Genomic DNA, 26189 nt, shown 5'->3' with positions numbered 1-26189 from the left:
GATGCTGACTTCAAAGACCAGCGGGAGCCATTTGGATGCTAATAGCATTAAGTATCTGCAATCTAAGAAATAAACCCTTTCCTGGAATCCACACCCCCACCTAACCCACCCCCCTCCTCATGCTCTTTCACCCAGTGCTTGCAGATCCACCTTTCCCAGGGATGGCTCATGTATTTCAATATCATTCTCTGGACTGTAACCCACCTAACCTCCTCCTCTCCCCAGCTCCCTGCCCTGTAGGCACTGAGAACTGCCTGAGGCAGACCTCCATACACTTCAATGTTTGATTTTTCTATTTTCCTTTAATACTACTGCCTTTGGAAATTGTTTTGGTGGGGTCACAGATGGCTTACTTACTGCTTCATCTATCTGAAAAATTACACAAGTACTCTGCAAGGTTATGGAAGTGCATCATGCCATTGTGAAGTGCTCAGCACTTCATCTATAGGCTCCTTGCTTGAGTTTCAGCCTCTGCTTCACCACTGAAGCCCTCTGCGTCACTGCAAGCAGCTCTTGCTTGCTCCCAGCCCTAATTTCCCAGCTATTAGATGGGAGCAGCCAGACTGGAGCCTGCTCGGTAGGGACAGGGTGAAGGCTGCACCCACGAGACTCATGGGCGCTGATGCATTAGGAAGTGCCTGCAATGCCCAGCAAAACCATGCAGCTCCTCTTCAGCTGGACAGTGTCAGTGACTTCCATTACTGTAATTACACAAGGAAAGCATGTAAAGGGGGGAGTTCATGGGCTGCCAGATCCATCAGACTCAGGTCTGCTCCCATTTTCTGCTTCTGAACCAAATGCAGCCACTGAGACCTAACACTTTTCACTCGCAGAAGCCTTGATGAAGCTCAAGTTGCTCTCCTGCAACATGACAACAGGGAAGAGCCTTGGATCCAACTTCAATCAACCTTCCCTTGCAAATTCATGTTAAAAAAAAAAAGTATATGGAGAGGTGCTGTGCAGCCTAAGCTGAAAGGCAGCTATGTTAGCACAAGGAGCGAAGGTGGGCAGTGCTGAGCAGGAGCAGCATGCAGTGCTGAGGATCATGAGGTGCATGGTGACAAAGTGATGTGCCCAGCACCCCTCTCATTCCCACCTCGCCCCCAGGGAGGATTGCATTGGATGAGCTCCACCCCAGAGCAAAACTAACTGAAGGAAAAACATGGATTTAAATAATCCCCATTACCAAAAGCTCTCAAAGAAGAAGCAAGTGGTAAATTTGGATCAATTCTCAACTTACAAAAGAGGAGGTTCAGTCACGTTAAGTACACGTTTTCCCTGCAGAGCTCACCCAAAAACCGAGCACACCCAAAGTCACATACATGCAGCAGAAATAAATTGAAAGAGGTTTCCTACTCCTTTAATCAGCCTGTAACTCCAGCTGCTCGGTAAAACAGGACAGCTGCACAACAGGAGCCCTGTGTGAACGAGTTGGAGGTGCAGTGGGCATTTTTGTGGAAATCTTCCTTTTTTCAACAAATGTACCTTTGAAATCAAAAGCAGCCCATGGGAAGGCCCGGGGAAACCTGAGATAACAGCAGTCATTCTACTGACTGTGATTTTCAAGAAAGCAAAGGCAAAGCATTTAAACTCAGTAAAAGCACACCTTGAAAGTCGTAAGTGAACAAAAAGTTAAAAAAGCGTGGAGCAAAAAAAAAACCTTAAAGTTATTAATGGAAACAGAAAAGGAAATGGAAAGAGAAATGGAGAAGGAAATGGAAAAAGGGGATGGCAGCTCTTCACCCAACGCAACACTGTTTTTAACAGGCCACGGGAGCATTTCAACACCTTCCTTCAAAAGACAACATTTATTTAACTTATACAAAACTGTGAGCTGGCACAGACTTGCTGTCCCCAAGCCTCTTCACAACTCCCTGTTTTGCCACACCGAATCTCAGCTTTTTGTGTGCAGGAGCCTTGCAGGAGGCTGTGGTGACTGGCAGGGCTGGGGCTTCACCCCAGAAATGGCACTGTGAGGAAGAAATTCTTTACACAGAGGGTGATGAGGCACTGGAATGGTTGGCCCAAAAAAGCTGTGGATGCCCCATCCCTGGAGGCATTCAAGGCCAGGATGGATGGGGCCCTGGGCAGCCTGAGCTGGTGCGGTGCAGCCCTGCACATGGCAGGAACTAGATGATCTTTAATGTCCCTTCCAACCTAAGCCATTTTATGATTCAATGAGTTTCTCCCACTTACACCATCCTCTGTGCTTTAAGTGCCACGGGGATGAGCACCAGCAGCCTGCTCCACATCACCAGACTGTTTGTGGTTTTAAGTGATATGCTTAAAGCAGAGAGGGGAAAATCTTCACTGAAAGGCAGAAAAATTGGAGAATGAGCTGAGAGCCCACTGTGCACATCACCAACCAATTCCGAAAGTGTCAAGATACGAGGTCTTCAAGGCTGTGGGTGCTAAAACAAAGTGGAAACACGATGCTGCTCATATCAGCCCTTCCTAGACACCTGACAGGATGAATTCAGTCTCCCTCATGGAAGGAACATAGTTTTGCACCAGCTGAGCCATGAGAGTAGGATGAGCCCTTTTCTGGGCCACCTGAAAGCGGAGAGCATCTCCTTCCTGCCCAGGGCTGCTGCTGGGATGATGCAGAGGTTCCAGGGCAGCCTGGGGAGTTTCAACAGCTACTTGAAAAGTAGCTCGCTTTGAGTGGCAGACAAACACGAAAAATACAAAGTCAACTTGTGAAGTACATTTAGATATCTTAAAACATAAGATATTGCAACATGGTATTTCAACATCAACAAAGTGATGAAAAGACGTCCACTCCTCCCGTTCTTGTTTTCAAAACAGATCATCTACCTTATCAAATTAAAACAGTGTGAGCAGTACCAATGACTGTCCAAGCATTGTCTTCAACTCAGCAAACTGCTGAATCCCAGGACCAATGAACTGTGGATCTGCCACTCACCTGCATGTACATGGACATCCCATCCTACCCTGCCCCATCCAATGCCATCCTATACCGTGCCATGCCATGCCATCCCCTGCTATCCCATCCCATGCCATGCTGTCTTGTCCCACCCAATCCCATCCCACCTCACAGTATGCCTCCAGTCTAAGCACCTCACCCCAAAACTCCCACTGCTCTTTCCAACCCCCTTACCCACTCATCACAGTAAAGCTCTGAGCAATTTTCAGCACAGATTCATCAGTACATATTTCCTGATGATTTTTCTGTTTATTACTGGCTGTGCATTTCTGGCTAAGTCAACCGCTACAGTCATTGCTATTACACATTGTCCTCAGTCTGAGGGCTATTTCTGCCCATGGTAAAAGAAACTGCAGTTCTTTCTGATTAATTCCACAGAAATGTCCATTGCTCAGACAGGAGGCTGCAAAGCCAACTCAAGCTAGTCACTGAATTACTTTAAAACAATTAAATTTCTGTGGATGGAGATCCAATGACAACCCAAAATATTCTTCTGGGACTTTTATTCACTTTTCATGTTATTTTTTGTTCTGTTTTTATTGTCACCATCAGATTTAATCACAAACAGATCAAAAACACCCAAACCAGTCAGCCCATCACAGTGTAACCCCAAATTTCCATAACCAGCTTCCCTGCAGAAGGACCTACCCAATTCCAGAGTCAGTTCTGCACACACTCACTACAAGATTCACTGTGAAGGAACAGATGTCCACCAAGCAGATGCAGGACTTTAAGCAAACCCCAAAGGTGCCCCATGCAGAAGGCAGTGAACAAAAGCACAAGGCGATTTGGCAAGCAGGGTGCTTGGATGGCACATGCTATGCTGCAAGCGCTGGATGGCCATCCTCATCAAGAGGAAGCTTCATTATGTCACTGCAAGCCACCAGGACCCAAAAGACTCTGAATCGGATGTGGGGCATATAGAAAAAGCCAAGTTTGCAAAGCAGAGATGCACAGTGCTCCTTCATGCCCCTTTCTCTCAAACTTCAGGAAATAAGAAAACAAGGCTGCCGGTATTTCCAGCTGGCTCATTATAGGAACAAAATGCCTGTCCTTATGCTTAAAAGTAGAAGCAAAGTCAGTGCAACCCCACAGAACTCCCCATGCAACACCAGAAATGCCTTTTCCTCTCCTTTCCCTTTTGTTGAAACATCATTTGAAGCAAAAGCCCTGAAATGCAGTAACCGCAGAAAAGCAAGCAAGCAAATTACAAAGTGAGTGCACAAAGCACATGATGACATTTAAAAGTGAGGTTGCTCTTACTCATTTGTATTTCAAAGGCCAGGTTGACACAAGACATTTTTCCTGTTATAGCTTTGTCTATTAAGGGAACAATAGACATTTTTGACTGTACAGTGTTAGCCCAAGCCTTCCTGTAGATGCAGCTGCAGTGATATTCAGATCTCGAGTGGAGAGCTTCGGGTCTGACCTGGGAAACCCCTGCTAGGTCTGATAGAGCCCACGCTAGTCTCAGAAGGCTTACTCATGTCCATACACTCATCGACCCTTCCGGAACTAGCTATGGCTTGGGTGACTATGGAGCTGAAAATGTTGAGTGTTTCCTTTCCTTCGGCAATTTCACACTGCTGAAACCTTTTCAGCTTCAGCAGAGCTCTCACTGAATAAGGTGGCAATAAGTGAAAACCTCAGGCTCAACGTTTTAACACCTCTGTGGCCTCTATCAAACTGTAAGGACTCCTTTCTTTGCAGAAAAGAATGTTTTGATGAAATCAACAGTAACAGCCCCAGTACTGAGGATGAGGACCACAGGTGCTAATCTGACTAACTGGTAGCAAGCTTCAGTGCTCCTCAAAGCAAGAGTGGCATCTTTCTGCAGTCCAGCATGTCCTGGTTTCAGCTGGAACATTTATTCACAGCATTTCAGTTATTGCTGAGCAGTGCTGCTCAGAGCCAGGGATGTTTCAGCTTTTCAGTTTCTTGTACTGTCCTGCCAGTGAAGGGGGCTGTGAGGGCACAAGGAGCTGGGTGGGGGCAGAACGAGGACAGCTGAGCTACGCTGGCCAAAGGGATATTCCACACCATATGGCATCATGCAAAAAAACTTGAAGAACAGTGGGGAGTTGTCTGGGGGGGTAGCAGCTGTTCAGGGACTGGCTGAGCATCTGCCAGTGGGTGGTAAGCAATTAATTGTGTTGTGTATCACTTGTTTTGTGGTTATTTACTACTATTTTTTTCCTCTTCCTTTTCTGTCTTATTAAACAGTTTTATCTTAACTCACAAACTCTACTTCGTGGTGGTGCTTTTTTTTTTTTTTTTCTAATTCTCTCCCTCCCCCATCACACTGGGAGGGAGAGGTGAGAAAATGGCTGTGTGGAACTGAGCTGCCTGCCAGGTTAAACCACAACACAGTAATTTGATGTAAAATCAAGGTAAAATTGAACACACTAAGGCACTTGTATGAGACTCTGACGCTCTGCTTAGGCATAACACCTCCCTAGGCTGACAAACTCAAAACTGGTAGTCAGGGTACATGGAAAATTTGGTTGTAATAATTTCATCCTTTTACCTTTCTTCTGTCTCAAAGGAACTAACCCTCCATGTCACCCCACAAAACATACCTTTTTAAGTACCCATTCTCAGGTTATCAAACTAGAAACTCCAGAGCTTCTTGAAAACCTTTATTTGCCTACAGCAAATACACCTGTCACAATTCAGCTGGGCTGGCATTTACATTATGCAAATACATAAAACTGACACGGTCATGGCAGACCAGGTCTCTATCTCCTCTGCAAACACCATCTTGAGTCCTTAAAGACAAGGCAATGAAACAAAGGTCATTAATGTCCATGCAATAAGAACATCATCTTCTGAACAGGACCAAAAGATGAGTCATTCAAATGGTCATCATGCTCCTTGGGCTCCTTCAGGTTGGAGTTGACCATGAGGGATCACTTTTCTTCCATCACTTGACCTTAGGGTTAAATCTGGCTCCTTTTCTGCCCCAAGAACACATTGGTGCTGTTGGATTCCTCTTCTCCTGTTATTAAGTTGGAGCACAAGGTCCTAGCACCATCCAAATCCATCCCTACCCCACTACCTCAGAAGGAAATTTTAGTTACTTAGTTGAATACTATCCAAAGCAAGGCAAAATTCCATCTTGATGCAGATCCATTCAAAATTACTCATTAAAATAAGATGTGAGGATGGAGGACAAGAAGGAAGAGAAGATGGCTGTACAACTTAAGTCTTTTTTTTTTTTTTCTAGAAATAAGGACTGTGGGTGCAGTGACAAATAAAGACAGTGACAAATATTTTCTTCCATTCACTAGACTTAGTGTCTGTCTCACAAACTTTCTGAAGCAGTCTCCAGTGACACAGGCCATCATTCCAGTAACAGCTGACAGAGAAGCAGAAGTTGCAGGTCATAAAGGCACCCCTTGCTTTCATACAGCAAGAGTGGTGGATGGTACACATCTTCTCTTGCCTGGGTGAAGCAATGATATCATTTAGGGATGATGGGAAGCAAACTGGGACAGGTCACAGAAAGGTCTGGCAATGGACTCGACACATCTGACCTGACACCCCCATCACAAAAGTGAGAATGATTTCCCTCTGACAGCGCAGACAAGACAAGCTTGTATAAACCACGTACAGTGATGCATGTGTGCACAGAGCTATATATGATATATATAAAGTACACACCAAAATAACACCAAGGAGTACAGATGCCAAAGCAGGGATAAAATTAGCTTATTAGAGAAGAGGCAAAATCTTATAAGATCATGGAAAAAAGGCCTATTTTGAACAGTAATGATCATGCTTCAAAAATAGTGGATATTCTTGGCTTGAAGCCCCACATACCACGACAGGCAATGATCGCTCTGGATCTTACAAGAGAAAAATCAGCCAGAAGGTCCATAGCAGATATCCTAGGAAAAAACAAAAGAAAGAAAGAAAGAAAGAAAACAAGGACTGTGTGTATTAGGGGTTCTGCAGCAAATTATTTCCTTGGCATCATATAGTGTACAGAGTGTTGTCAAGGCAGCCTTCTTCTGAAGTGCAATTTTCTTAAAGTCAGCAGACCAGACACGGCAAAAATAAGCAGAAGATTGGAAATAAGTTTTCAAAACCCATTCCTTTAAGGCTAATTCTATATTAAGTACACAGAAAGTACTGTTGGCAGAGAATGCCAGGATGCCATCCTTGAGAATTAACCCAGATAAAGCAAGAACGTTAATAATGTCAAATGTGTATAAATTAGACTAAAATAATACTGTATTTAGCTCAATTACTTCACAAAAACCAAGTTAAGGTGCAAAATGAGGCTGCAAACAAAAGAAAATGGGTCAGACAGTTGTCAGCACCTGTAATCTGCAATTGGATAATGTGCCTAAGGATATCAAAGGAGGCACACATGCATCCCAGGTCTAGGAAGCATTTAGCAACACTACTATAAAGATGAGGATAATAAATACAAGGTAGAAGTAAGCTGTAATGACAGATACTATGATATTAAATAATAATTAATCAATTTCAAACAATGGCATTAATTACATTAAGCAATAATAAATGCAAGCCATAATCAGAACCGGCATGCCCAAAACTTGTGAAGAGCACCCAGATAGGGAACAACACAGCCCCTGTTTGAAAAGACGCGCTCTGCCCCACTTACGGGCACTGAGACTTCTATTGCAAAACTTTGAGTAAAATCCCTCTCAGGTGCTTTCTAAAGACAATGTGACACCTGATAACCAAACACAGCTCTGAGTGTAATCCTGCCAGTTCAGTTTACAGCACAAATTTTCATAACTTCCCTATCCTTTTTGCTGCCATTTTACTGGATTACTTGGTCACCAGCACAAAGGATAAATTACACACACATGGTAACTTAATATCTCTCACCCGCAAGCAGTCCAACTGATAGCTTGAAGTGAGGTGCTGACCTTGGTTATCCTACCTTCTTTATTCCTCCTGCAAGAAACCACAACAAAAACCTCAAGTGAAATTGTCCTAATCTCTCCTGCAGATATTGATTTCAGTCTGACGTGAGCGCTATTTGAAGCTTCATGAAGGGAACATCGTATATAAAAAAGTTTGTGGTGGTGTGCAGCTGTAAAATTGCTTTCAAAACCTGAACTCATCAGTTCACCATGAGATTCCCAGGGGTTATGCATTAACCCTTGGCATGCTGGCATTTTCTAAGATGTTGCCCCTGGCTAAGATGAGCACAGCCTGTGATCCCTAACATAGTCACCTGCCCACTGCTGTAACCACACGGCAGTTCCAAATGTCCTATTTATACTCCATTTCCAGAAAGCAAGGAGTTATTACTGAACTCATTTTATACACAAGCAACATTAAGGAATTAACAGGCAGGATTGCTTTCTACCTAATCTTAGCTGTCTAGTAGTTAGACATCTCATCTAGAATAATGTAACATTTTAGGCTGGAAGAGATATTCAAGATCATCAAGCTGAACCATCAACTGAACACTACCAAGAGTCCATCACTAAAGCACATCCCTTAGAGCCACATCCACATAGCTCTTATGTATCTCCAGGGACGGGGACTCCCATCATCTCTTTGGGCAGACCAAACCCATGCTTGAGACCCTATCCATAATGAAATTACTCCTAACATCCTAACTAAATCACCCCTGGTTCAACCTGAGGCCACTTCCACATTGTCTAATGCTTGTCACCTAAGAAAAGACACCAACACTCTCCTTGCTGCAACCTCCTCTCAAGCAGTTGTAGAGTGATGAGCCAGAGACATTCAAGGTTGGGCTGAGCAGGGCTCTGAGCTACCTGATTGAGCTGCAGGTGTCCCTGTTCATTGCATGGGAGCTGGTCTAGATGGCCTTTAAAGGTTCCTTCCAACTCAAATGATTCTATGATATGTCTGCAGCTTGTAATAGAGGAGGCAGATATTTATCATGGTGATGGTTAAAAAACCCCAGAGCACTCAGACCTTAGCTCATACACTTCAGATTAACAACAAATCCTCCTTGACCTCCACCCCCTTACTCTAGCTCCATACTGTTTTCAATATGTAGTTTAATAATTTGGAAAATGAATGTGGTCTTCTGGAAAAGGGTCAAATTTATAAGAGGACATTATCCCCACTAGAAGTTGCTATCAGAGCCTCATTCAGGATTTCCTGGCCTTCATGAGACATCTCTGAAGGACATGTGGATGCACTCGCTGTCCACTGGTGCCATCACTTGATGCCCAAGAAGACTTCTCCCTGCTTCCTCTAAACTCACTGAGCATCCCGTCTCACTTGAAACAGTAAACAACAGAAGGAAGGGCAACATCCACAAACTGTGCCCTGAGAGAATTGTGTAGAGCACTGGGCAAATCCTTCCTGCAAGAAGGGTGGTGTAGGGCTGGAAGGGGCCACCTGGAAAGGAGGTGATATCCCCATTCCTGAATGATCACAAGACTTGGCTCTGGATGCCCTGCCCCACTACAAGCAGAATGGGACCTCCTGTGGTCCGTTCTGGCTAGCAGTGCAGGGTCTCCACCCCAGGTCCTGCTGTGCTGTAGGAGACACTGACAGCTCCCCACCTCTCCACCAGCTCTGTGATCCCAAGCTCCTAGCTATGCACAAGATCTGGATGACATCCCCCAACTCATCAACAAGTCCTTCCTGGTCACATCATCAAGCTTTCCAGGAAAGGCAGTGAAGACTCTAGGGAAATGTAAAAGTCAGGGGCAGATCTGTGAATGGTGAGCAAGGCAAAGGCATGGAGGGATGAGAGCTCATGCAGAAAAGACACACAGACTAAGGTACAAACCACCTCTGAGAGCATCTGTTTGTACACATACAATCTAACCCACCACAGACATTTAACTTTAATAGAAAGCAGCAAGACTGAACATACCATTGATGCAAAACCTAAATAAAAGACCAGAACACATCTGGTTCTTTCACATCCAGCATCTTGACGCTTCCATAAAAAACATCCACCTTACGTTCAGCTACCCACCCTGCGCTAATGCTTTTGTGTATAGAAGATCCATGCATTAGGTTATGGTCATCAGATGGTTCGGGTTTATGACTGCTGTATTATAATGTTTAACTGCCGTGTCCAGCCAGAAGACACGGTTAGAATATCATAAAACACATAAACATGACATTGCTGCGATGCTACAAAAGCAATAAGCAGCTAGCTCTGATCATAAATGCAGACAATATATGCATACATTTCAGTACTTCATCTTGTATATTTGAGGGGGAAAAAAAAACATATTTAGTGTTAACTAAGTATATGAATCACCCACTTCACCCGTCAGAAAAGAAATACCTATGTCAGTCATTCCTGTAGACCTCTGCCAGACCCCACACGTGAGACCCAGATGGTCATACGCACAACCCAGTTCACAAACCAGAATGGACCACTTTGCTTTAAGGGCGTGCTCCTCCCGAGCACCACCGTGTGCTGGCTACAATGACGGTGGGAGCCACTGATGAAGAACAGCTGAACATGGAGAGGAAAATGCAGTGAGTTGAAGGAAGACAAGATGGAACAATGTCACTGTTTATTTTTTCCAGATTTATAGCGACTGCATTCTGAGAGGATGTAAGGCCTCAAAATTTCTGATCCAAAGTTTTGGTGGTGCCCACATGTGCAAGGATGAAGCAGTGTGTGGCTGTGGGACTGTGTAACCTGCTGTTTCCTTCCCAGGATCTGATCTGGGCATTCATGCAAACATTTGTAATCCCATGGGGTTACTTTAGAGAAGCAAAAATGCCTGAAATAGGAGAAAGCCCAAATGTTTACCATTATATCCTGCATGTATCAAATGAAATCAGAAAGGGGAAGGACCAACACACAGAGCCAATGAACATACAACCTTTGTGATGAAGAGGCAGCATCTTGGCTTACAGGATGCTGAGGAAATGCTTGTTAACAGCAAAAAATTAGACTGTAGCACAATAAAATCATCACTGAGCTGAAGTGGGGCACATTACTCCACAGGACAGCATACACAACTGCAAACCGCTGTGCAGTAAAAACACAACAGGAAGAGCGAGCAAGGAAGGAGAACTGCCATCCATGGGTGAGGGATTAGCCAAAAGTGCTTGGTACAAGAGACAGGTGCCAAAATCACAGCATAAGCATCAACTTCATTAAAAGCATGAGGACAGAGCTTGGGTGTAAAATGTGGGCAAGGCAGGAGGAGGACTGTGTGGGAAGTGCTCAGCTCCTCTACCCACCACATTCAGTATCACCATGCTGTCCAGGAGGTCTCCAGCTGTGCTGTTATTCAGTGCTGGGGACACTGGTGGGATGCCACCCCCTTACAGGTTACCACTTTGCTGGGCTAGAGTAACAGATTAGCTTTGTGTCCAGTAGCAGCGTGAAACATAGAATCATAGAGACATCTAGATTGGAAAAGACCTGCAAGATTACAAAGCTCAACCACCAGTGTAACCTACTGAGTCCCATCACTAAATCACGTCCCTTAGTGCCACATTACATACGTCTCAAATACCCCCAGGGATGGGGACTCTACCACCTCTCTGGGCAGTCAGTTCTAATGCTTGTCCATCCTCTCCATGGAGAAATTCTTTCTGGTATTCAACCTAAACCCCCTGGTGCAGCTTGAAGCTGTTGCCTCACCTTCTATATCACTTGTCACCCGAGAAAAGAGACCAACACTCTCCTTATTGCATCCTCCTTTCAGCTAGTGATGAGCTTTCCTCTCAGCCTCCTCCATTACAGACTAAACAGCCCCAGTTCCTTCAGGCATTAGGCAAAGTACAGCCTAAAATCTCCTGCAGGTACATTTAAACTAATTGCTACACTGTTTCTGCAGCAGCAAACAGGCAGTCAGCTTTGGTAGCTCACCACTGGGCCCTGAGCCACAGACTGCACTGACGGAAGATGATTTTAAGCTGCTATGTGCACTAGGGTCAGCATCGACTTATCACAGCTATTGCAAAACCTGAAGGAAGCTTCATACAGGGCCCTCCTGAGGGGCAGAGTTATCGTTAGCAATTACTCACTACTGAAAACGCCCAAGGTTGAGCACCCAGCCTCCTCAGAGACCCAGCTCCCAGCCAGGAAAGCAGACACAGCCCACCCTATTGAGCAAGACCCATCTCCTGGCCTATCTGAAACCAACTAGGCCTCTGGGCTCAGTCCCTTTTTGCCCCTCTGTAACATCTTTAGGTTTGAAAGGCTCTCCCCAGGCAGGACTCATCCACTTTTCTCAAGGCTGCCGAATGATCAGCTTACACCATGCAAATTGCTCAGGGTGGAGGCAAACTTAGTGGCAGAACAGGGCATTCTGATGGCTCCTTTTATGTCTCACAGTTCATTTGCATTTGCATCCTTCTTCTCAGCCTTCAAGGCAACTCACAGTCCTCCAAACACCTGTTTTTAGCCCCCAGAAAACAGATAAAAAAAAACTTCTCCCCTCAGCCCAATGCACAGTCACAGAATCACAAAATTGCAGGGGTTGGAAGGGATCTCAAGAGATCACTGAATTCAACTCCTCTGCTAAAGTGGGTTCCTTACAGTAGGTGACACAGGTAGGCATCCAGGCATGTCTTGAATTTTCCATAGGAGGTGACACCACAACCTCTCTGGGCAACATATTCCAGTGCTCCATCACCCTTAGCAAAAAGTTCCTTTTCATGCCTATGTGGAACCTCCTATGTTCAAGTTTTAGGCCATTGCTCCCTGTCTACTGATACGCACCACCAAGAAGAGCCTGGACTCATCCATTTGCCTCCTACCTCCCTTTAGATATTTATAAGCATTAATCACATTCCCCCTCAGTCTTCTGAACAGATCCAGGTTATTCAGCCTTTTCTCATATAGGAGATGCTCCAGGCTATTTATCATCATGGCCTTCCTTGGACTCTTTCTAGAACATCCTTTTCTTTTTTTGAACTGGGGAGCCCAAAACTGGACACAGTATTCTAAATGTGGCAGAACAGATCACCTCCCTTGACCTGCATGCCATACTCTTTTTAATGCACCCCAGGACATCTTGGCCTTCTTGGCCACAAGGGCACACTGCTGGTTCATAACCAACCTCCTGACCACCAGAACACCCAGTCCTGTTGAACGTCAGCACACCCTTCCAGTGTGTCAGCCACCCCTCCCAGCTTTGTATGTATAACTTACTGAGGATGCACTCTATCCCTTCATCCAGGCCATTGATGAAGACACTGAACAAGACCAGTCCCAGCACCAACCCCTTGGGAGCACCGCTAGTTACAGGCTCCCAACCAGACTCTGCACAGCTGATAACAACTGTCCTTCTTAATATTTAGCCAGTGTTCTCAAGACTTATAAAATCCTCCCCTCCCCACCACTTCAAGTGGGCTGCTCATTTTACCAAGGAGATGAGTGCATTCTCCTGTTTAAGTGCTTAAGGAACCCACAGGCCCTCAAATCCCTCCATTCCACCAACCCCAGCAAAAAAAAACCCAAGAAGACAGAGAGTGAGCCTTGGACGGGCGTAGTGGCCTGGCACCTACTCATGGGCTTGGTGGCCCTGCAATGAGGAGAGGGCAAGAGTTACAAAAATCCAAGCCGCAATCCCCAACATTCTGCTGATGATGAAGGTGTCAGATCAGCGCAAGCTTCCAGAAGTGGAGAGGAGGAGGGAAGCCAGCTGTTATGCTGAATGAACTTTATCTGAGAAAAGCCAGCCAGACTGAGAGCAGCCAAGTGAAAATGAGGCTTTTCACTGAGAGCCACTGAAACTGCAGAAAGCACCCAGCTCCAGTTAAACACGTGACTAGAACCTGCTGATGCAGCCCTATAGGTACCTTGAGGTAATTATCACAACTCCAAAGACTCAACTTATCTCTGTTCTCTGGATGGAGAATTGAGGCATGGCTTGAGAGCAAAGAGACCAGTGGCAGAAGCAAGCACCTGACCTCTGCAACACTTTCTGGTCCCAAGGTGGATGGATGGAAGGAAAATACGCGTACACAGCTCCCATTTGGACGTGGCCAGAGTTTAACCAAAAGGAGTGGCCATACAATGTTAGTGTGACTCTTTTTCCTTCACTATACAGACACTCTCACATTCTCTCTATTTGCCAACTTACAACTGAACAACAGTTACATAATGCAGCAAATTATGCATTTTCCTTGATCTCAGGTGAGAATCTTGGAAACACATCATCAGCATCAGTCCCTTTCTCAACACAAGGCAATGGGTCGCACCTCTGAGAGCACATCTAGGGCATCAGGGAGAGAGAAGCACACAAAAAGCCCTCCAGAGTCACAGTTGTTCAGATAAAAAAGCTTGTATATCTAAAGATTACCCATTTTTAAAACATATTTAATCACACTCCAATATGGACTGGGCAGCACATGCTGAGCATTCTGCAAACACATGCAGAAAAGAAAGTTCCTGTCCTGAAAAAGCTTATGGTGAGGAAGTGCAGGGGAGGAGACAGCTCAGCAAAGGCAGATGGATATCTAGAGGGAATTTCCAGCGCATGGGAGATGCAGCGATGTGCACAAAAGATTTCAAAAGAAATGCTAACCAAGAGAGCCCTGACACATAGGGCTCATTTTTTCACATTTTCACATCTGCAGACCACTGCTGAGTTAGTGGGATACAGTGTATTTCAGTACTACCATCCCAATACAGGTGCCAGCACTGAAGCTGTGTCACTATGTGCTGTTCAGGGTGTCACAGCATAAGAAGGACACAAAACTTTTAGAGTCCAAAGGAGGGCTACAGAGATGGTGAAGGGTATGGAGGGCAAGATGTATGAGGAGCAGCTGAGGTCCCTGGGTGTGCTCAGCCCAGAGCAAAGGAGCTGAGGGGAGGCCTCATGGCACCTGCAGCTCCTCACAAGGAGCGGAGGGGCAGCCCTGAGCTCTGCTCTGTGTGACAGCAACAGGGCCCGAGGGAACGGCATGGAGCTGTGTCAGGGGGTGGGTGGGTGGGGATTAGGGACAGGGTCTGCACCAGAGGGCGGTGGGCATGGAACAGGATTCCCAGGGTATTGGTCACGGCCCTGAGCTGCTGGAGTTCACGGACATTGCTCTCAGACACAGGGTTTGAATTTCAATTGGTCCTGTGTCGAGCCAGGATTTGGACTCGATAATTCTCTTGGGTCCCTTCCAGCTCTGGATATTTGACGATTCTCTGAGTCTAGGACACTGGTACAACAGATGTCTCGCTGGTCCCTACCAGGACCGCCACAGCTAGTGTGAGATAGCCCGGTTGGACTGCAATGCCTCGGTGATGATACCTATCCCTCAGGAACGTGCTTACACTGCCAGTCAGGGTGTATGAGCACAGAGGGCAGGCTCAGACAAGCTCACAGATGTGGGCTGTGTCCAAACTCCTCTCAAAAGAGAAGAAAACTCAAGGGCATGTGGTAGGCTAGCAGAGGCCCAAGCTCTCAATATCTTTTGGATATCCAAAGCCACAAGAAACATATTGGACTCAAGTCCTCCTGCACATGGTGTAGACACCGCACATACAATTCAACCAGAGAAATGTAGATCATATACTAACAATGTAGGGGAATGCAGTCCCATGCTGTGAATCCCAGATACAGCCAAGCCACAGTCAGAAATAAGTTTTGTGTGATCCTATAGCCTTCTACAACCCTGATCACATCAGCAGTCTAAAATCCTCCCATCAGAAGGAAAAGTAAAAACACAAAGAAACCCATAACAAAAAAATCTGGAGGCTCAGAAGAAGAGGTCTCACCTAAAGGCTGCAGGGAAACCCAGGTGCATTTGTACCTCTGAGCTTAGCAGTGCTGAAGGCTGTCACGACTCACCTCACTTCCCAAGAAGCCACAGCAGGACCTGAACTCCCTGCACACACTCCTCCTTTCTCCTTTTTGCAGTCAAGCGAGACCTATACAACATTGCAACAAAAGAAATGTCAGCAAGCCAAACTCTGTCCCTTCCCTCCAACCAAAAAGCTTCTTTTCCTTTCTTCTTCAAAATACTGCTGTAAAGTAAACCAATTTTATATAAAAGCGATCACTCCAGTCCCCAAGGTTGCAATCAAAAAGGTAGGGAGTGAAAATCCTCCAGCGACATGAATGTAATTGCACGCAGGGTGTGATGTGCCCCTGGGGTGGGGATGGTGTTCTACACTGCTGTGCCCATCTCATGGCAAACACTTGTAGTGAATCAGCAGTGGAGCACCAAAACGAGCCTACTGGCTCTTCCATGTGGTGCTCCTGGGATGTTCGCCAAGAGGGCACGAGCATCACCAAGAGGGCACACACTTTTCCTACTGTCCATCTCCAAGCCTTAGGGACAGCCCACACTACACTCTGGTCACTGAAGGGTGACAAGGGACACCCAGAGGGCACCAGGTGCTGCTCTGTGCTGAAGCTCTGCTTTCTCCCCAAACCAGGGCTTGCTCTTCTTCCTCCTCCCAGGCCACAGGACCCCCTGTAAGGGTAGCTGTATATCACACAGCCCCTTTGGTAGACCAAGTTTGAACCACAGTGGGGGAATGGGACCTTTCTTTACATCAGAATAGCATCATCAGGCAGCGTACTTAACCGAGTGACATTTGCACTGCTATGTTTGGGAAGTATGAGAAGCATTCTTGCAGAATAGGATGAAGGGGAGGGACAGGCAGTCTTTGAGCTTCTTTAATTTGCTGCCAAGCACTCTGTGATTCAAAGTCCATGCTCCTCCTTCACTCAGAGGTGCCACCCCGAGCTGCCTCAGTGCTGATGCCAGCAAACCCGGAGATGCGCTGCATTAACCCATGTGAGTCAACACTGGGCTTGGATCAGGCCAGGCTTTCTGAAACAGAGAAATACCCACTGCTCCCACGGAAATAAGACGGGGCAAACTGTGGACTTATATCTCAAAGAAGGAAAGCAGATGCTTAACTCCAGAAAGCCAAGTCTGATGACACTGTGCTGAGGTGATACATTGCATAGCTCAGCAACAGACAGCAACAATCCCTACATTCACAGTAGTTTAAGAATTTATGAATGATTATTTTCAGGTGCAAATATATGAACTCATCTGGAAAATCAACATAAATACCTGCAGCAAGAGTAGACGAGCTGCACTAACAGCACGTAGCAAAATCATTGCTCCCGAAAAACAGCTCATCCCTCGGCTTTGCTATGAATTTTGTAGAAGGAAATTAAGCTTCTATCTTGCCCTTGTTGCTGATGGGTAAGAGAAGGAAATGCAGGTTTCGGTAACCTTTCTGGGCCTGTTTTCTGCAAACATAATCAACACCTGCATCTTCAATTAGTTCCATGGAAGTCCAGAGAAATGTGCCTCTGGAAAGCCAAGCCATGAGACGTCTTCAGGGGAGCTGCTGCCCACATCCAACAAAAACATTAATTAATCCCCAAGCGTGCCAAGTCTGCTGGCATACGAGGTGAGCCAAGAATCTTCCCCAGCACCCACACTGGGATATTTGAGGGAGCTTTTGAGGAATCCAGGAGTGAGCCTGTGCAACCAGCTGCAGCTGCTCAGCTACTCCTGCTCTCCTGGATCACTTCCCAAGTGATTTGCACACACAGAAAATCCAGGCTTACTTTCAGTAAAAGTGGGCATCAAACACTCTGACATCAAGCAGGATGATTAAAGACACTCAGTTACTAGGAAAGATTAAAAGAACTAAGTATGTCTAACTTGGCTAAGCAATGAGTAAGAGGAGACATGATAAAAGACTCCAGGCATCCGAATGAAGGGAGTGGCACTGAATTAAAGAACTGAATAGTTTGAATGAATAAAATATCTTTTTGAGAAATGGATCCATCAACGATCTCCCAAGAGATAAGGCACAGATCTCATTTTTTAGGCATTTAAAACTAGAATCTGTGTTTTTGAGGAGAAATCCACACTGCCCCAAAGGCAGTATACACCAAACCCTTTCATCTCCCATGCGGGATGCTACAAACAAAGTGTGTGGTGCCACAGGGAAGCACAATAAACTTGGGAAGAGGCAAGCGTTTAATTCCACCTCATCCAAGAAACAGATATGCTTTTTCACTGCATGATATAGTAATATTGAAACAATAAAAAACTGGTCTCTAACCAAGATTTTCAGTATCCTCTACAGCTGATTCAGGCTCTTCGCTGGGCAATTCCAACTTACAGTGGTTTTCATCCTTCCTTCTTCCTTCAGCACACCCTAACACATACTTACCCAGGGTTAAAAAAAAAAAAAGAGGGATATAACCACCATCCTATTCCAAACTAACAGGTCTGGGTGCACTACCTCATCCTACTACTTTCACCCTTAGGTGAAAGTGCCAGCCAGGAACCCAAGGCTCATCTGCTACAGAGGACAACAGGGTCAGTGTGTGATGGAATTCATAACCTTCACCAAAAAAAGCCCCGTGATATGACAAGGCAACAAAATCCTGCAAAGCAATCCAATACCCAGCTCTGCTGATACACTACACCTCAAAGAAAAGCGCTTTCTGGTACCAGCTATCTGATGAGCTTTGTAAAGATCAGATGCAAGTCCTGAGCCGTGAGAGAACTGCCTGGGATGACAGCTAAGCCTGCTGCACTGAGTTTGTCCTCAAAACTATGTGTGATGCATGAAACATGTATGTACCTTAACACCAACTCAGTGAAGCCAAAGATTTTGGATAATTTCACACAACCTTCAGTCTCCATCCTTAGGAAGGTCTCCTGACCACCTCCACAGGCACGGACAGAGGATGTTTTCAAGGGAAGGAGTCTGACCTAGTCTTTATTTACAGAACATATGCACACAGAGTATTAGGTCAGGCCAGAAGGGCTGCCAGCAACACCAGCTTATCAACACCTTTGATATTCCCAGGGGTTGGAGTTCATCCCTAGAAGGTCTCACAGGTGTTACTCCTCCTTATATCCTTGAAGCAACTTGGCCACCGAGAATTGCTGGGTATGATTTACAAAGCTCAGATTTGGGTATTTGGCAGGCTCCTTCTTCCTCAGCAGGGAGAAGCCAAATCCCCTTTGCTGAGGGTGCAATTTAAATCACAGTCAAGTTCACTTGGTGGCCACAAGTCATGGAAGGGGTGGCTGGGGTGGTGAGTTCATGCAGGGCCATCGGGTCTAGGAGAAAAACGGCAAGGGAGAAAACAAAGGTGAAGGTTTTTTTTTCCTCTAATTAATTCCCTAAACCAGTTCAGTGGGGTTCAAGCAAGTACTAGAAAGCTTTCCCCTTTTGGCATGAGCTCGATCAGCTGAACGGCAACATGTGACCACAATCCAAGGCAACCTTTGTTTGCAAGACCAAGAGTGGATCTTTTTGATTTATATTTTTTTTCTTTCCCACAGCAAGCTTTTAGGTCTGCAGCAGCCCTTCTCCATGGGAACAGGAGATCCACTGTTTACTGGCTGGTGAGTTTTATAGTTTTATTGCAAAGCTGAAACAGAAACTTTTCTATTTATTTATAATTATTATTATTTTACATGTAGAACATTTTAGTATGCAGTGAATCATCTTGCTTTATTCTTACATGTCTCTTTGGAAGGCTGAAATACACCACCAGGCATCAAGATTCACACTAAATGCTGAAGAAACATGATCCTACTTAATTTGAGAGGAAGGCTCATGTAAAATACCCATTCAAGGTGGAGCAACCTCTGCACCATGAGGGAAAAAGACAAAATTTAAAGCATCTAAAAGATATTATGATGTCTTCTACCAAATCTTCCTCTTTTTATCTAGAATCAGCTGTTTCCATCACTGCAGCAACAATTATGCTCAAGATAACCGTGCTCAGGCTATCGCTGCCATACAGAAGCACCGGCTTGCAGGTTGTAATCAGACATTCACTTCCTGCCCTTCTGAAGTTGGGTTATTCCTGCTCAGGCCATCTGTGTAGTTCTACCCCAGGTTGGGATGTACTGAGGGCAGGTATATCCCATGCAGTCATCCAGCCCCGCACTGCATCCCTGGGACCTGCAGCCAAGCCCCAGAGGGACGTGCTCGCTAGGAAAGACCCAGAAAGGATGAGACATGCACTTTCTCACACTGACACACAGCTTTAAGTATCTAAGTCAATCCCTGCTCCTGCTCAATCTTAGCTGGCAGCCATTTGCAACAGACATTTTCCAAATGCTTCCTGCAGCGTTCCCTGCTCTCCCACACTACAATAATCGTTACACTATTTTTACTCGAGATCTGAGAACGTGTCAGGGAGAGACAAGAGCTTTTTGGGAGGCAGTCTGGCACAGGGAAAACCAGCACTGCTACAGAGCAAACCCTACGTGGTGACCCTGTGGTCCCAAAGTGCTTTGGGATGGAGCAAGGCAGCACAGAAGGGCCCCAAGCACTGCTGTGAGAAGCCTGGAAAGAGTTACCACCGGCTTCGGAGGGTTGCTCCTTCCCAACAAGGCAGGAGGGGTGAAGAATGCAAGTGACGCAGCAGCATCCTGGCAGGAGAGAGGAAAAAAAAAAAAAAAAGTATAAAAAAAAAGCCAACACAAAACCTAAGGCTCTTTGGATGAGGTTCAGGATGACTACACTTTTACTGTAAGTGTTTGGTAACTCGGAGTCGCATAACCCTTCTCTGCCCACTTGGGGTTACAGCAGATGGATTACAACAAGAACCACTCTACAGACAAGCACACACGCCCCAGTTCCCTGTCCAAAGGAGGACAAAAAAATATGACAAATTAAGCTATGTTTCCCATTTAACAGAGACCGATTGCTATTTATTTAACAATTTTAAAGTGCTATTTTAGCCTTGCCGGTCTGTGTGTGTTCAGAGGCTGTTTCTGGGACATGAGCCAAAGTCTATCAGAGCAACTCAGCACCAAGAGAGGGAGGAAAAAATGAAGGGAGGTGATGGGCAATGCTTCCCGCACTGACAGTCCCTGGACCTGGAAAGAGCAAAGAGGAAAAATGGGGACGGCCATGGAAAAGCCAGGTGCTGGCAAAGGCTACCCACTTCCCAGTGTAAGTACACTGCAGCACCGAGAGCTCCAGGACAAGTGCACTGAGGGAAGAAGGAAGACAGTGTGTATCCCCAGTGGGTAACCTCAAGGTCCTCCTTGGTGTCTTGCACCCAGCTTCCCTCCACCTTCCTTTGCCATCAACCCCCATAGGGGTAGCATCAAATCCACTGTCCCTCCCTAAAGATGGGGTCTGGGGCTCTCTTTTGCTCCTCCTGCCTTTGTTGTGCCTCTGGATCAGCATTTGGGATCGATGTTGAGCAGACAGGTAAAGGCAAGATGCAGCATGTCAAAGGGGGAAGGCTGATGCCCCAAATGAGATCTCCTCCCCTTCAAGCACTTATTGCTCCCTCTCCCAAGGTTCAGAGCAGATGAGACAGCTTTCAAACACCAGGATGCCATGAAATCAAGTGCCAGGCAGACATGGAGAGTCATCCTGCACATTGCTGAGGCAACCAACAACATAATGGGAACCTACCTGGCACCCAGCAATGGAGGCTGCAAAACACACAGCTCAGACAACAACCAGTCCATTTCATACTCACAAGATATGTTTTATCAGTTAAAAAACTTCCCATCTTCTCCCACATTGCAGCATCAAACACTGTCCTCACCTCCCACTTTCTCTACTGCTCACTCTGTAGCACACAGCTGCAGCACAACAGCTGACTTGTGGGGTTGACAAACACTTGCATGCTACTATACAGACAGCTCTCACTAGTTGCTTCATGAAGGTCTGATTCAGAGCCTGCTGAAGTGGATGGGAGGCCCCAGTTTTCCCAGATTTGGGCCAGTGGGATGGTGGCTGAGCCAACACTATGAAGTCCTGCCTCTGAGGATGCTCTAGGGGCACCCTGCTGCGGGAGTTCCCCGTATGCATGCTTTCCCAATGCTCACATGATGAATTAACCATGTTTGCTGTCAGTCTGGGGCGTGCAGGCAGAAAGTTCTCAGAAGCTTTACTAGCCCTTCAGCAGATGTGAAGGGCAAAGACCTGCTGTGCTGACCCAACTCCAGACGCACCGTGTCTGGGACAGGCAGTGCTAACCCAGACACTTGCAAGAGCCTGGCAAAAGGGCTGTGCTTGGCCAGAAAGTTGAGTAGTTACAGCCCCTTAGACTACCTCAATAAAGTCATTAAGACAAGCACAGATGTGCTCCGAGGGCATATGGAACCCATCCTCCAGAGACGCATCCAAATGAGGTCCCTACATAAGTATCTCCAGTGAAGCAAAGCATTGGGTTGCATGGGGAACAGGGCAACCTGATCTAGTGGCATGCACCTCTACCCACAGCAGGGGGTTGGAACTGGGTGGTCTTAAGGTCCCTGGGTGGACCTTAAGGTCCCTTTCAACCCAAGCCATTCTATGATGATGCTATGAAAGCAAGGCTTGGTGTGGGGCAAGGAGGTGATTGGGTGGGCAACTCTGGCACCATACAAGCAGCCTTCCTCCATGTCACCCTGCAACAGCACAGTGACCTCAGACTGGGCAAGTGGGAGCAGCATGCAGTGAGTTGACTCTCAGAGCCGCAGTTCTCCCCTGGCACAAGAAGTTTGCTGCTACTCCTCTTGAGTTGCACCTGAGATTGCAGCTTTACAGCTCAGCACTGGCATAAGCTCAGCTCTCAGCAAACTCAATTGGAGGACACTTGCACTGATACAACATGGTGTGGAGGAACTGCCTGGAAGCCTTCAGGTTTTCTGCTGAAAGCAAAACAAAACAAAACAAAACAAGTCTTTCTTCCTCAGATCAAGTCCACATCCAACAAAAGTCATACATGCTGCAACACAGACCGCTGCCCCCATGGGAGCTCTTTGCTCCACGTTTTGCATTAGAACCCCTCTTGCATCTATTTACACACGGCATCAGAACTCCTTTCAGCAGGTCCAGCACGATTGCCAGCAGCTCACCTCCCTGCAGCATGGGTTTACAGTTGCACCTGACTTCTTTCCAGCAAAGCCCCAGCCTGTTAGCCATGAAGAGGCCAAATCATGTATTTACTTCTTCACCTTCTCTGTCATCTTTATAAAACAAATTGAAATTGTTTTATTTTTGAACTGCTTAGATCAACACAAGCCAGATTCAGTGTCACGTGTCACAATCAAGCTTCTATTTTTTTATTATTTTTTTTTCCCAAGGGAAATTTTAGCCCTGACTAAGTTAGAGCTGAAATCCAGACGTTGGTAGCAAGGCTCACATCTTCCTCCGAGACACCATGCCCAGAGGCCATGCTCAGTGTGGGATCACAGCCTGGCAATGGAGCCCTGCACAACACAGGGGAAGGCTCTGCAGCCTGCAAAAAGGAGCAGGCATACCCAGTAGCTCTGCCTATCTGTAATCTTCCTCTCAAGGTACTTTTATATCCTCCTGTTATTTTAAAAGCTAGCACACACCGGTTTAGCTTTGATGCTATGCATTCTTAGTATCAACCAGAAAACTCTTTCTTCTTGCAGTAAAACCCCCCTTTTTCCCTCGGGGGTACAGCTGGTAGGGCAGAATAGACTCAGCATTTAGCATTTAATTGTAAGCATGAGTATCAGCTTGAATCATCCTGGCTTGCGGGGCCCAAGAGCAATCCCAGTGGCTGTGAACACCGTCAGATGGCTGCTGCAGGGGTATTTAGTTCAGCATTCATGGAGGAGGAAATCAGCAGCTTACATCACAGCACAGGCTGACCAGTTTGTGGTCAACTGAATCAATAACCAAAAGCCCAGTGCAATGCAGTCATGTCGGAAATCTGGTCTGGATGCTGGGGCTCAGCAGCACCAAAGGGCAGCAGTCAGAAGCAAGTCAAAACTCAGACGCAAGGGCTGCAGAAAGGTCCAGCAGCCATCCAGCCCCAGGCCACTCAGCTTATTTGTCTCCACGCCACTCTCCAAGGCAACACCAGCTCGGCTTCTGCCAAGAAGGAAGCCGGTCTCAGCCGCAGTTCCCAGCCACCAGCAGCCTTCTCCCTGCCATCCGGGAAGGGCTGCTGCGCTGCTAACAAAGCATTTTCTAACGCTTATTGGGCCAGCTCCAGAAGCATTCATTTTCTCTCACCGCCACCACGATGAACTGAAACCTACACTCTGAGAAATAGCAGCCTGCCCCACTGCCACTGGGCACAGCTGCAAGGCAGCAGCCAGAAACCACGTCCTCCTGGGCAGCTTTGTGCTGGTCCTGTGCTCAGACAAGGGGAGATGCTGACTGACACCTTCCTGGGTGTTTCAAATCCACCATTCCCTTCAAAGCTTGATCCAAAGCAAATGTTCAGCTGTCTCTCTTCTTCCTGCCCTTCTTCCAGCATCTTATCTATTGCCCTGGCCAAAACATATTGCTATGTTGTCAAATAAGTGCTGAAGACAGCAGCCCATCAAATCATACCCTGCACCTGTGGGTGGTTGTTTTTTTTCCACCTAAGTTTAGCATATGCAAATCTTCCAGCTATTCCTTATAAGTGAAGCTTCCCAAACAGAAGCTTTGTCTTCCCAAGCTGCCTGCTTGGAATATGAAAATATTAAAAACAGAGGATGGATGCTATATTTCAAGCAAGGTTCCACGAGACAACAGAGACTGAACTGTTACCTTTGCTGTTTTTCTGTAGGCTATTTGAGGTCTGCCTTTCTTGTAACAGCAACCAATTCTTAATACACAATCAGCTTATAATTCATTGCATCCCCCAGGTCCTTTCTGCAGTTAATGTGTTATTGTTCTTTTTGGGTTCATGCATTCAACTGCCAGCTTCACTAATTTGCACTTGTCTTTACTGAATTCATTTTTCTTGTCTTCAGACTACAACCGTAGCTCATTAAGACAGCTATAAGTGAGGAGACGAGTGAATTATCAGCAACACTTCTGGTCGCACTTGCATCCTTTGCAATCTACCACTCAATTCACTACAGAAAGTAGACCCTAAGCAGAACACTCAAAACACCCTTTTGATCCTACAGCAAACTGTTTTTGAGGTATTGTTTCTTAAATACTCAGTTATGACTATTTCATCTTCATCGTATTTCCCAAGTTTGGTTGTCAAACTGGCAGGATATCCTCAGGAACTACCCAACATCTTCCAGCACTTTGTTTTGGTACAGTCACTAAAATCTCAGAACTGATACAGGTTTTCCTTCCAAGGTCTGCAACCCCTCCATCCCTTACGACAAACCACTGCACCAGGCGGTAGCACAGCTCAGAGCTGGTAACTCATACAGCGTAAATAAAGATGGATGAGTTCTGCAGTCAATCCAAGCTTTCTTAAAACTTATTATCCATTCATCATCAAGGATCACAGTCACCTTCTGATTTTTCTTCAAGTCCTATTTTCCAAGGTAAGTCTTGCCAATCTCTTCACTGATTGCTCATGGCTGAGCTCCAGTGCTGCAGGGACTCACAACAAAAAGCAAATATCCGAAGGGTTAAGATTTTTTTCCCATGATCTTTAACTCACAAACATTAATTCCACTGGAAAAAGGAACATTTTGTTTAAAAAGAGCAGCTGTTGGGAAGAATAATGCAGGGCTTAGAAAGAAATTTAAGAAAATAAAATAAAAAAGGGAAGCAAGGGGAGAAAGCAAAATAACACTTCCAGAAAGTTTTCCAAAGGAAATGAGTAACCACTTGTTGTTAAATGATAAATCACAGTCCTCGGGAAGTGGCATTGTCTGTGGTCTATTTTTAATGAGAAAACACCCATGTCACTGGCATGAGGGCTGCACATGCTGAGGGGATGAGTCTGCGGGCAGTGGGAGCGGAATGCTCACGGGTAACCATCACCTCATTCCTGTCATTCCCACTGCTTATCAGGAACCAAAACAGCATGAAAAGTAAGTAGCTTGGAGGAAGAAAAAGACACCTGGGACAATAAACAAAGCTGCTGCTTTCCAGGGAAGAAGGACAGGAGGAAACACTGCAGACCAATAGAAGGAACAAGGCCACGTGCACAGACTCCAGCTTGTTTGCTCATGCTTTCCATATGCCAAGGATGCACACACAGCCTTAGGTGAGCTCTGTCCTAGCAGGTGAGCCAACGTCCTACCGGGAAACAAATCTCAGTGTCATGTATGAGCATTCTGTGAGTCCCCAGGATACAGAATGTGGGCATGCAACGACCCTTCAGCCTCTTTTCTCTAGGGTCTGCTACTGAGACCGAGAGCTTTCCTGGGAGGCTGAGGGCTGCTGCAATAGGGCCAGCACCTCATGCTGCAGCTCCATTTGTCACTGAACACTTCAGAGGTATAGTGAGCCTCATTTGAGGTTGACAATGAGTCTCAGATTCCTGTGGTGACACGACTCAGGCCCTTGAGCATGTGGTGCCAAGAGGCCATGCCAGGGAAGGAAAACTAAAGTCAGTGAAGCACAACCATGATCATATCCCTTCCCATTCAATAAGAAGGATGCTCCTCCACAGAAAGT

At 46.1% G+C, this 26189-nt stretch overlaps 1 long non-coding RNA gene across 6 annotated transcripts in view; it reads right to left on the bottom strand.

Moving 5' to 3' along the window:
- LOC100858809 overlaps positions 1-26189 on the bottom strand; it is an 81124-nt gene that overhangs the window by 1724 nt on the left and 53211 nt on the right. For 3 of the 6 annotated variants that reach the window (XR_005857396.2, XR_005857398.1, XR_005857399.1), the window contains exons 3-5: positions 15688-15767; positions 7811-7879; positions 6770-6837 (exon numbers count right to left, since the gene is read on the bottom strand). This is a non-coding gene — a long non-coding RNA (uncharacterized LOC100858809). Of the gene's footprint in view, positions 1-5573; positions 6393-6769; positions 6838-7810; positions 7880-15687; positions 15768-26189 lie in introns of those variants that run through there. The other 3 variants (XR_001465520.4, XR_003074066.3, XR_005857397.2) reach the window with 2 other exon arrangements.

The sequence above is a fragment of the Gallus gallus genome, chromosome 2 (genome assembly GCF_016699485.2).
Source record: "Gallus gallus isolate bGalGal1 chromosome 2, bGalGal1.mat.broiler.GRCg7b, whole genome shotgun sequence".
Lineage (NCBI taxonomy): Eukaryota > Metazoa > Chordata > Aves > Galliformes > Phasianidae > Gallus > Gallus gallus.
Note: the sequence above shows the minus strand (reverse complement) of the source record. Positions and strands in the feature narration are given on the sequence as shown.